This window comes from Aphelocoma coerulescens, chromosome 5, assembly GCF_041296385.1.
Source record: "Aphelocoma coerulescens isolate FSJ_1873_10779 chromosome 5, UR_Acoe_1.0, whole genome shotgun sequence".
Taxonomy (NCBI): domain Eukaryota; kingdom Metazoa; phylum Chordata; class Aves; order Passeriformes; family Corvidae; genus Aphelocoma; species Aphelocoma coerulescens.
This window is the reverse complement of record NC_091019.1, coordinates 15,659,977-15,672,563: the sequence shown is the minus strand read 5'-3', so window position 1 is coordinate 15,672,563 and position 12,587 is coordinate 15,659,977. Positions and strand designations below refer to the sequence as shown.

General features: G+C 41.2%; 1 protein-coding gene across 7 annotated transcripts in view; it reads right to left on the bottom strand.

The window, feature by feature from the left end:
* LMO1 (LIM domain only 1) overlaps window positions 1-12,587 on the bottom strand; it is a 59,084-nt gene that overhangs the window by 40,034 nt on the left and 6,463 nt on the right. The window contains exon 1 of one of the 7 annotated variants that reach the window (XM_069016809.1): window positions 7,009-7,040. The exons of the other annotated variants lie outside the window; for them this stretch is intronic. The gene's annotated coding sequence lies outside the window, so the exon portion shown is untranslated. Of the gene's footprint in view, window positions 1-7,008; window positions 7,041-12,587 lie in introns of those variants that run through there. 7 annotated transcript variants of the gene reach the window in all.

Genomic DNA, 12,587 nt, shown 5'->3' with positions numbered 1-12,587 from the left:
GACACCACAAACCCCACAGCCTTGAGAGAGTCAGCACCATTAATGTCATTCCCACATTAATGCACAATGCCTTTGAACACTGATGCTCACATGAAACCAGGTTAAAAATCTTCAATTCCTGAAAAAGGAGCAGTGATAATGCTGCACCAAGCTTGTTTCATTTGGTCTGGGGTTTATTTTCCCATTCAAAAGAGCAGTCTGCTGCCATTTCCACAACAAGCAATCCCATCCCATTATGGTCAAGACGATGGGGTAGACTGTGCATAGGCAAAGAGAAGGAAAGATTTTGTGGTACTTAGGAGCTGCACTTGCTGAAGAACAGCTGCAGCAGTCAGTATCCCAAGTATGCTACCACAAGAATTATGTTTCTCTCCCATCCTCCCCAAAGTATTTAATTCAGGGCAGAAGGGGTAGAACGTGTTCACCTTTGAGCTCCCATGCCACAAGCAAGCATATTCATTCAGCTTCCCTATTTAACTAAATGGAGTTCACACATGCTGCAGGATAAAGTTACCTCTTGCCATCTGAAAGCAGTCCAATCAATGCTGTACACAGAGAGTAGCATTTGAATCAGCCTTAAGTTAATTCTTAGTCGTCGAAACTGTGACAGCATGCTGACCCTTTCAAGTCAACTGGGAGCAGGCAATCTTTGCAGAAGATCCTCAGGCCTTTAATCAGATTCTCAGTGGGTTTTAAAGAGATACTACAGCATCAGTTTGTAAACATCTCTCTAGTGAAAATAAAGATTACTTCTGACCTAGCCAATTACTCAGTCCCAGAAGATATATCCTAGAGTTATAATTGAATGAACCATAGGGAAAGAAAATACATTTTAGGTAGGGGGTAGAAAACCCAAATCCCAACTTAGGATGCAGGCAGCACTGTATCCCACAAAAAGATCAGATACAGAGTAAAATGATTATAAAAAAAGTCCATTAAATCATCTAGCCCTTTTTCCCACCATGGCAAGATTGCTCTCTTGAGCACAGAGCCCTACTAAGAAGATGGCAAATTATCAGCTGAAGGTCTTCCTGAAAAGCAGCTGTGATGGGGAAAGACCAGATCATTATTTTGAGGAGACCCATAGTACGAGGTATTTGTTTACCACATCACAGAGAATCTGGGGTGAGATGCCAGCTCCTGGTAGCCTGGATTTGCTGCAATACGAGTAAGGCATGAGAAAGAAAATGCTGAAGAACAAAAACAGGGGACCTGTGCTCAGCACCGAGACTGTCAGAGACATTAAACAGTCTCTTGTTGCATTACCTTAAAACTGTGCTTTAGCATGGCGAGCCACTGCACTCCATTGTGGAGAGATATAATTACTGATTTAAAAAAAAAAAAAAAAAAAGGAGAAAAAAAAAAAAGAAGTTATTTATTCTGGAGCTATTACAGACTAATGTGTAACAGACATCATCTGATGGGCCGTAAAGGCTCCGAGGGCCATTACAGCCTCACAGGTCAGGACCTATTTCAAGGTTTTAAAGTTTGTGGATCACTGGTCTCAAGCTGAACAGCACAGGCAACACCTGCACACAGAAAAGCTAGGGGAGACTTCTGGGAGCAGCAGCTGCTTATGTGTTTTCACACTCAGATCAAACCAAATCACATCACTGAAAAGGAGTTCAGAACCTGCAGACATGGCTTTTGCCATTCTCATCAAGGAGCTCACCCATAAGATTGTAGCTTGTGCCTTTTTGCGTACTTATTTATTTATTTTTACAGGGAGCACTGAGGAAGAAAATGACACTATAACCACCATGCTTCCCCATCAGGGCCCCCCTTCTATTTCACTTTCACAGAAAACTAAAATTCCCAGCCAAGTGACAGGTTTATAAAATTTTAATAGGGAAGAAAAAGGTAACCTCAGGCAGGATCTTACATGCAGACTTTTGCCATGAATGAATGTTCATGAAAATATGGGGCTCTTATGGAAACGCTGACAGAGCTTCACAGGCTGTGGCATAAATGCCTCAACATGGACTGATGAGAAGGACTAGTGAGTCCCAGCTCCTACAGCCAGAGGCTATGGTACCATGCCTTTCTCTAATCCAAGCAAGTCAGCTTCATGCCTCCACTGTCCTCTGAGGAAAGCTGATCTAGAGACCAGAAGCCCAGAAGCTTTTAAATTGGCAGCCTAGAAACATTCTTAGCCATTTCCAACTACTTGTTCTAATGTTTTGGGGTAAAAATTCCACTTTCCTTCCTCCCTGGTGTTTCCCCTCCCAGAGTGCTTATCCAGACCAGTCAGCCTTCATTTTGCAAAGGCAGATGAGCTGAAGCACAAATTGCTCTTCATGAACATCCTCTCTGCCCCTACTTCCACATGGATTTACTGTCCTTTAGCATGAGGGATCTGCAAGTTACCCATAGTAGACAAGGTCTATCAGTGCCTCTCTCCAGCACTATTAACAGGAATCATTATTAGCAGTTTCTTGTTCTATTTATTCCAGGATTGCATTTGCCTTTCACCAGCTACTTCACACCTCAGTCCTTTTGAGGTCAACCACCATCTGTCCAAGCCACCCTTTCCCTCTTCTTCTGCCTTTTCCAGCTGGTGGTAATTCCTGCTTGTAGACATTCCAGCGATCCCCAAAAAGATCAGCTGGGGTTTCTGGGCTCCTTTTCTTACTCTTGTGAGCTTCATACAGGAATGAAACCAAGCGGCAACAGCACGAGACTTCAGTTTCCTTCCCACCAGTTACTTGCACCACAGAATCTATCAGTGGTGGTTTTACACCATCAGGAAATCTGTTCTTAGTGCTCACAAAGTAGGTATCCCACCCTCTGAACTGAAAGGTCATCCGAATGACTCGTGTTGGAAAGCAGAATTCATGGCTTTGGTTTCAGGATCTAAAACACCACTTCTGAAGACTGGGATGCTTGAGGTTCATTGCCCCTCTTCTCCCAGGTTCGGGATAGAAGGATTATTTCTCATTGACAAAAAAAGAAAGAGATGCCACAAGGAACAGTCCCAGCCTGTTTAGACTGCCATTTCTTAAAGCAGCAGCAATCTAAGAGCAGTGCTCCATAGCTAAGGTAGCACAGAATCAGAATGGTTGGAAAAACCTTATATAACCATCCTGTACCGAGCTAAAGAAGTTTGTTACTTTTTGCCAGGCACTGAGTGTGCACAAGCACTTCTGCAAGTCAAAATTTTTCTTCTAGAAAACTTGAAGCTTCTTAATTGCAAGAGAAATATGGGTAGCCAGGAATGGTACCTGTGCCATAGATAAAACCAATGGTTCTCTCAAGCATGACAGAGACCTAAAGTGGCCAAGAGCCAGCTCCACCCAAAAACTCCTCCTGATCTCTTCAGAATTTAATTGGCATTCTTTTTAGCACACACACAAGGCAGATTAAAGAAAAACCCAAACAGTGTGCAGGGTGGAAGCACCATTACACGGTATTAAAATGTCAGAGGTTTGAGCTCTGTGTTGGTTTAGTCATGAGTTACCAACAACCACTGATGGCAGACATAAAGCTTCCCTTAAATTATTAAGCATAAAACAGCAGACTGTAATATTTTGCTAAACCAAAGTACAGACACAGACAAAGATGTCATTTCAATATTTGAAACCAGCAAGTTTAATTTAAAATAAGAGCAAACCAATAAGCTCAGAAAATAGCAATGTGTGAGAGGAAAATTACACTGCTAGAGAAAAAAGTGGAAGGACTTAAGAAATTTATAAAAGTAATCTCCAAGTGGAAATTAGAAATCAACCCCTAGAAACAGAATAACACAAAAGAAATATTACTGTCCACTTTCTAAATCAATATAACACTGCTACACGACAGAATTACCATGGTAACTCAAGTAAAAAGAATAAAGCAATTCTTATTATTTCAAAATAAAATCACAGCCTGAAGCCCAGCTTTTATTACAACTGCTGATAGATCGCTGGCTTGTATTTATCTGAAATATTGCTTTTCAATCAGCTATTTTATGAATGTACAAATTTCACTGAGCAGCCCACTTAGACCAAATGCTCAAAACCTGCCCCTCAAAAAACTAGTCAAGGAATCGATTATATATATGCATAGTTTTTTTTGTTTTTAAAGGGAGCGTTACTATATATGTACTTTTTCCACTCTCTCCAAGTTAAAGAGAGATAAGGAAATGAGCAAGAGTAAGTTAAAACCTTGTTTAGTCTGACCTCTCTAAATTCCAACTTAGATTCCCTGGAAAAACAAAACCAAAAAAGCAACAGAACAACAGTAATAAGAGAGAACAAAGAGGAATAACAGCGCACCCCCTAAATACTGCAGCCCCTGCACAAGGACAGGGAATGCGAGTACATCAGGGGGTGTGCACAAACACACACATGAGAGGAGACACATCTGTTCCCTCCTGATCAAAGGCAAAGAGAAAACACTGTCTAAATACAAAGTTGCTCAAGGACGTTTTGACTTGCCCTGCTGGGTACTTCAGACTTTTCGAACATTGTTTGTACAGCTTGGAAAGTGCATCAAGCTCAGGATACTCGTCTGCGTTTCAAGCGCGCTGAAGGCACAGCTCAGCCAAGTTCCCCCACGCCCCCACTGCTGGTGCCACCTTTTAAACACATTAGTGCAAGGGGAAAACCAGCAGGTCACCTTCTGCTCTGCTCCCCCAGACGTTCAAAACAGCATCGATCGGCACCTGAAAGCAACAATCAGTCTTAAAAATAACAGGCTCCTCCTCTGCCCCGCCCCTGCCGCAGCAAACACCCCGGAGCAGCCCAGTACGCAGGTATGGGGCAGAGCTCCGCGGAGCTTCGGAGCAAACACATGGACACCCAACGCAGCTGCTGGCTGAGAAATTAAGGCACCATCTATCAAACAAGAAGGCCGCTGAGGAAATGCCTGTAGACTGTCAGGATGTTTTTCCAGCACAGTCTTACCCCATTTTTTCTGTTGCCCCCGTGAAATGGCAGAGGAGGACGAGACCGACACTCAAAGTCATCAAAGGGGGAGGACAGGAACGTGACCAATGCTCCTAATTATGGCAGGAAGATAAGCTAGAGAAGGCTTATCTTCAACAATTTGCAATTGCTTGGGCTGGACCTCAGGGATAAAAACCCCCCAAAATTAAAATTGCCAACTGAGAGGGGATCAATAAACCTGCCCCTGAAACAGTTAAGGAGAGCAATTGTTTCAATAGCACTCTGTCCTTCCCAGGAGATCCAGAAGTTATTTCTCCCTTCTGCAGATGTCTGACTTCCTAACCCAGCATGGGACAGCAGGCAAGGTGGGACCCAAGCCCACCAGAGAGGAACAAACCAGGGACAGCTGAAACACAAAAGCCCACCCATGCCTCATGGGGGTCAGGCACATCCCCAGATATCCAGGCCTTAGTTCCAGGGGATGATCACTTGGGGTGCACAAATTCCTCAATACTGGCAAAATGCTTTGAGGATTAAAAGCGGCAGTGATATGCCAAGTATCATAGCTGGAAGTAAAGACAAATGCTGCAACAAGAGCAATAAGCCACCTGCCAGCTGTCTTTTATACTAAAATATTTCAGTGTTCTTAGAGCCGCTTAATTTCCCATCTCGCTCCAAGTCCAGAGGAACTTTGTGAGTTGCTAGCTTTGCCATGCAGCAGTGACATAGCTCATTATTTTAAAAACAGATTTAGAAGCTCAATCTAAAAGTATGCACTGTCTTTTAGTATAATGTGATCCTTTGCCGTCTACTGCAAATGGGTTTAAAAGCAGCGGTGGAAACAATATGTGCTTAATCTGAATGTGGACTGTAGAGAGGCTGCACACTCAAATATCCTGTTTTGTGTGGTATCTGGTTGTATTTTAAAACACCTTTTAGACTTGGAGCCAGCTGAGGGCACAAACAATCATATAGAGATTAGAAAAAGGAAGAAGGTGGGGGGAACAAAGAGGAGCCCAGTCTGGCACACTGAAATAGGACACTCTAAATATCACTTAGTATTTCCTTAAAAGAAAAACTGGCTGTAATAGTAAGCTTCAGAGAAACAATAAATGCAGAGGTGGTTAAAGAGTTTTTATTCAAATAAAGTCTTGCCCCAGGAGATGGAAGTAGAGTCTTGAAATATGGAGATAGGATTTTACATGTGCTAAAAGCATCAGTGTGACACTTTTTGGAAAAAAAAGGGGGGGGAAAATACCTTCGTTGTTATACATGACAAAAGAGCAACTAAATGTTTGCTTTGATCCCAGCGCGTAAAGGGTGAAGCTTTTAGGCAAGGAGCGGCAGGTGATCTCAGCTCTTCTGCAAGTCCTAATGCTCCTAAAAGCCACTCTTCCAGTTTCTGTAATTGGGCATCAGTAGTTAATGTAGTATTGACTGCATTACATGCTCCTGTGCATCCTCTCACTAATGCCAATTGCATCACCTTGTACATTTACCATATTGCTTAGCCAATAGCTGTTAAAAGCAATCCAAATCATGAATCATATAGGAAACTTTTAGCAAGACACGACATCCAAAGGAGACAATTTACAGTTGAGTTAATCTGGGTACATTAGCGAGACATGGATTCAGGAAGACAGACCAATTTATGTTACTTTAGTTTTACCCTTTATTGCTTTGTATAGGCAAATGAATGGAAGGGCATGGAGTAAAAACAGATATAAAGGAGTCCTTTTCAAAACAGATCTCCATTCTGTGCAGACAGGTCAAAGGGTTTGAGACTGATGCTTATTTAGGCTTTCATAACCGTAACAGGGTACTTACAGAAATCATTTTCCACAAAGGAGTATAAGGATAAATATATAATGGATTCTGAATAATGTTCAGTACCCACCCTCACTGCAAGTACATTAATGCAGAAACCTGGCTGCTCAACATTATCTAAGGCACGGCCTGCCCAGGAGTCACCTGCCACCAAGAGTGCCGGGAAGAGGCGTCACACGAGGTCTGCCCATGAGCTCAAGGCAGAAGGCGTTCTGAAAAAGACACCAAGGCTCACCAGCTCAAGCCAGTCCCCTTCCCAAACATCTCTACCATGTCACTTGTCAACACACAGAAAGTCCAATCTTCTCCTCCCTACCTGCCCTGAAGAGATGGCATCCTTTTGAAACATACACCCATTTCTCTGGAACAGAAGGAAAGGACACAAGTGATAAAGAGGTATTGGTTAACCCACTTCAGCTGCAAGGTAGAGCCAACCAGGAGATAAATTAGGAGTGAGTTCCCTCTGAAAAAGTACATTTTACAGAACAATTTCACACTGGATGCTTGACCAAAAGATGCATAGCAAATCGACATAGCCCCTTTCTGCTTTTCTGATCAAGCTCAGTAGCATCAGTAAAATAGAGATGGGAAAAGAAAAAAAGACAGCTAGGAAGTGTGCTGTTGCCTCAGCTTTTATGGGTAGTGAGTAATTTGCAGTATTTGTGGAGGGAAAAGAAAAATAAAATTTTAAAAAAGTGGTAAAGGAAATCTAGGGGAAATAATGGCTCATCAGCCAAAAACTTTACAAAAGAGAAACTGAACTGCATCCTTAAATACTGGATTCCAAAATGCTGGAAACTGTGGTGCTCTAAGCCTTGTTTAAAAAAAGATCATGATTCCCCTTTGAAAACCTTCCAGACGTCCCTTCGAAAGAGTTGCACATGCAGGGAAAATGCCAAAACAAAACATTTTCACTAGCTGATCAATTTAAACAGCTGTGGTAAAGCTGCAGCCACTGGCACCATCATTAACAATTTAAAGCATGGCTGCTTTTGTCTTCCTTCCCAGTTACATTCTCATTATGCCTTTTTATTTATTAGAAACACAGTCCTCTGGAATACATTTCTATATCTCGGATCCATAATAAACCAAGTAGGAACATCCCTGGCTTCTACTCAAATGGATGTTTACATTGGAGAGAGGGTTAATTGTTTAATTCTGGTCCAAGTTCTCTGCAGTTCAGTCATGAATATGCAACAATCATCCACTTTTTCTTTAGGAGAAACTTGAACTGTTGATATCAGTAGTTTAAAAGGAAGGCAAATAATACTTTCACTGCCCAAACCACCCTTTCAGAGTTTGATTAGCACACAAGGAACTCTGAACATTGGCATAAAGAATTTGAAAAATATTCAGTGACATTTAAAAACCCTCTAAATTTGGGCAAGAGCATCCATTATCTGCTTTGATACGTAATGTAAGTAGAGAGTAGTTTGCAAGAACATTCACTGGAGAGTTGAGCATCTGTTTGCAGGGACAGCACCCCACATTGTGCTTGGAAACTTGGGCTTGGGAGTCATCCCATTGGAGGGCAGAGAAAACACACACACACAGAGAACTGAAAAAACAGTAGCTGTGGTGAATTTTTCTCAGACCATCTATAGGTTTAATTATGTTAATCTAATAGTGAACAACTTTCATTTTAAAGCACCCTTCCCTCCACCCCCAAGTCTTCAGTGAATAGGAGCTACATTCACTGAATAAATCATTCCCTGGCAACAGTTACGCACATTATTGAAGTTGGGGGCAGCGATTTCTATACGGTTTTAAACAATGTCTATGTATTCTAAATGATGACAATTCTGTCCAATTTTTAAAAGATATAGACCCATTAGAGTTTTATAGTTCAGCATTTAGCAGCATCTGCAGTGCCATCTTTATTCTTATGCTGCAACACTTAATGCTTGATGCCATTATTCTGATTTTGAATTGATTTCAAGTAAAATACCTTATTTGCCATAAACTTTCATATTCTTTACCTAAGTAGGACTCCTCACAGATGCAATCAGTCATAATGCTAGAAGAACAGTTTGCCTTTAGCAGAAATGTAATAGTTCATGCTAATGACAGCAAAGCAAAACTTTGAGCAGCAAGCACATTTCCAAAGAGAATAAAACCATCTCTAAACACAACGCCTGAAAACTTTAAGAAAGCCTCCAAATGAAATCAATTAATCCTCCAACCATGATAAATTTCTTAACCATTTAAGAAACGCATTTCAGACTCTGCTGTGACCCTTTATCACCAGACCTAATGGATTACTTTATTAATAATGCACTGCTCTTAAAAGGAATTTTTCCGAAGATTCTACCATAAGAGAGCATTTTTGGAATGACTATGACAAACAAGCTGACATGTTCACGTTGTATTTATTAAAGATAATAAAATTTAACACTAACTCCAAAGAAGACGAATTATGTTCTGCTGCCAGGGTATCAAGTACACCTTCTACTGCATTAAAGCAAAATTAGAGCAGACTGATTTCCAAGAACAAGCTGCTTCTTTTGCCCTATTACCCAAGATGGAAAATGTCCTTACACTGTTTCAACGCTTGTTATGTCAACTAGACAATTATCACGTGTCAACAGCATCTGGGAATGAAGCATCATGACATCCTACCCAGATCCTTCAGCTATCTGGTCTGAACAAACACTAGGAACTATGTGATTGCCTGCCATACTCCTGCACAAAGCAGTTTGCTCCTCTTAGTCCTGCTACCTCCTTTCACTCCTCTTCTTCCCATAGGATGAGATTTCTTTAAAAGGATACCTAAGGTTATCAGTGCTCCAACTACAGTAGCCTCAATTTCTTGAATAGCTTTAGGCAATTACTTTACTACCCCATGGTTCTATCATGCTTCCATATTTGCCATTTCAGGGGCAGAGGGAAGCTCTAGGGAGAGCTGCCTCTAGCTCAACACTTGATCAGCTTTGGAGAAACAGTCCAAATGGTTTTTAGGTCCTTTATGACCAAACCGAGTCTCATGTTCTGCTGCCGAATGTGCTCCGATTTTATTCAGAATACTTCTTTGAGAACTTTTTATCTCCTCTTCATGAATATATTAATCCACTGCTGTACTTCTGAGTCACAAAAGGACACTGTGTCATGAACTAAAGCCAGACCAAACCTCCAAAATTACTCTAAAAGCATATGTGTGAAGATCAAGCCCTCAAAAAAACCAACAGCTAACTCAGCTAAGTAGGCAAAAATAAGGTCTTTGGTGACCTTTATTAATCATTCTTTGAATAAGCTGATGTCTGGGAAGATATGTAGGGATTCCTCATACATGGTAAGCTAGACACCAGTGGACCATGGAGGAGGTCCGTGGTAGAGGGGCACAGGAAAGAATGAGAGAGCTTCAGGAATATTGGGCAAAAGAAAATTGCCTAATTTTCATGTCACATGAGGAAAAGCCACTGTGCCATCTCCCCTTCTCTCTCTGCATGACTCCTCAATAGGTACCCCCCAGAAAGGTACGCTCAAAGGGAAACAAAAGATAGCAGCAGCACGCAGAACGGCTCTTCCTCCTACGTGGCACAATTTGTACCTGCTTCATTTCTGTGCATATAATGACTTTTATTGACACAACAGGACTGCTTGGACCTATGTCACTGGAGATAGGCAGGTGGATATGGAGAGACACCTCTGTATAGGCAACTCCATCTGGCAGCTGGCATACTCCCTTGTGAAGCCAGCCCACAGCTCTGCTGTCCTGGCCAGGGCGCTGTGGCACAGTTCCTGTCACTGACAGTACACAATCCATTTCTCAGCTTTTCTAATGCCAAATGCTGCGGGTTTTTACCTTCTGTGCGGGGCAAGATGGGCTCTCACACAACAGGGAACCCAACTGCTGCTACTAATCCAGTTTCAAATTACCTAATATTCATTGCCCTAAATACCTCCCATCAACCTAAGACCCATTCTCCAACCCCAATGCACACAGCCACTGAGTATCCATGTTTTTCCTTCCATTTTTGAACAAAATACAAAATTTCCTTTCTATGTAAAACCAAGGTACACGTTTAATGGAGTCCACTGATGTGTTATTTACTCAGCCTACTCTTGTGATCTGTTTAATCAGAGTTCTGCTTGAAAACACAAAGGATCCATGATTTGGGGTGCTCCTGTCTATGCAAACATCGGGATGAACACACAGCTGATCAGTGTTTTTACAAGTGCACACACACTCCACAATTTGGTTGAAGGATGCTATGTCTGGTTAACACAGCACAAGTTAGCTGAAAAGGAAACTTTCACCCCACACACACATAACAAAGAGCCATGATTTCTATTAGTGCATTTCATACCATACATGCTGATTACCAGGCTGTGCTTCATTGTTAGCAGAGATTACAGCTGGGATAAGCTGCAGCTTTTTCCTAATTGCTATTATGATGACTGAATTTTTGTTTTGTGTCAAGCATTATTCACACATTATACTCCAAAATTTGATCCCTCTATGATGCATTATTGATTCCATGCAGGCAATCATACTGCCGCCGATGTGAAGAATTAATTTGGGCTATTTTACTTGATTTGCATTGCTCCATCATAGCAGAACATAGTTCTGTGGGGAGGCACAAATTGAAAAGGGAGCTTTAACAAAATACAGAAAATGCTGCCATCCTTTAAAAGAGATGAATCCTAAGGAGGGAAAAAGAAAAAAACCAAAAAACCCAAACCCAGCACAACACGTGTGGTCCTGAAAGAAATAAGGTCAGTCAGCCAAATTCATCTTAGTCAGAGGAAGGTTACAAGAGTAGCCTTATGCCTCTAATAAAGTAAACTAGCTTGCTTCAACTTATATTGCCAAAGAAAACAACTGAACACCTCTGAGAGTGACACTGCTTCAAAGCCTTTGAAACCCTGTTAGCTTCATTTGTTTTCCCAGCATAAGCAATACTCAAGCACTTAGTGTGTCTTTCATCCACAGGCCAGTCAACTGCAAAGCTGATCTAGAAGATGGGTAACAGATGCTCCACATCTACTCATTTTTTTTTAAAGTTCTACTGTGTTAATAAAGGAATTTAGGAGATCTTAACAGAAATAAAGCCCATGATTTATTTTTTTTCCCCCCTCAATACGATTATTTCACAGTTTTGGGATGCCAACTTAATTAGCACAGAATAAATTCAGAAGGGCACAACTTACACACAGACTTTGATCTCACATTGGTCAACTCTTAGTCCAAATCTGATTGAATCTACATACAAGAGGGCACTGATAATGATGCATTTCTGCTTGGTCTCATATTTTAAAGGTGTCAAGTCTTTGTGAAAAGTCCACATTTTTTCATTGTCCCAAATACTTCATGAAACGAAACCTCACACGCCATCCCAGAAACCAAATGCAAATTCTACCTGCATGAACATGCCAGACTGAGAATTTTAGAAATCAAAGCTATAATGAGAGAAGACCTCAAAATGCTATGTCTAAAACACTCCATTTTTTTGGGAGGCAAGGAAAGGAGAGAGGGAAAAGAAACTTTAGTAGAAGACTTCTGGTCCTTCAATAGTCAAGCCTTCCTAATTAGTCCCCAGTGCAGTACTAATTCAGTTTTAAAATACTAGAAGACAGATATAGGTTGTGGAATAAAAATCATATAATTTCAACTTAATAGCAGCTTTCAGTGTTAGTCACAAAACACAGTTAGCATGACCCCAACAGCGGCAAGTAAGTGACTTTGAATTACAAGTTATTTTTCTCATAAATATTTTAAAAAGCAATACATATATTCAAGTAAAATCAATGCTCCTGCCAAAATGCCCAACTTCCAATTTCTCCAAGCCCTTTTGCTCCCAGTGAAAAGCTGTTTCCTGCCTACAGTGTTACAAATATTCAGTAATTTCTCCTACTTTCAAATGGCAACAGCCTACGCTATGACTTTTTTTTTTA